A 327-nucleotide genomic window follows, 5' to 3' on the forward strand; every position below is an offset into this window, starting at 1 on the left:
ATATTTATATCAATGATTAAATTTTTGGAGAATATTTTTTGTAATCTATGTAAAACCCGATCAAACCATAATTAATTAAATAATAAATTAAATAGGATCGAATATGGTTAAAAAATTTAGCAATCGGAATTTGATAATTTAAATATGATATTTGGACTTAGTGGATTTTTCTGAGTCGGAAAACATAGTTTTTTGCGTAAAAATGCGCACTGAAAATTTGACCGGCAGTACCGACTGCGATTTGTCCAGTACTGTGGCTAAGGAAATTAATTAGAAGTGAATAATTTTAAGAAATAATAATTTATAATTTGGGAATATAGAAATATT

The sequence above is a fragment of the Arachis ipaensis genome, chromosome B04 (genome assembly GCF_000816755.2).
Source record: "Arachis ipaensis cultivar K30076 chromosome B04, Araip1.1, whole genome shotgun sequence".
Lineage (NCBI taxonomy): Eukaryota > Viridiplantae > Streptophyta > Magnoliopsida > Fabales > Fabaceae > Arachis > Arachis ipaensis.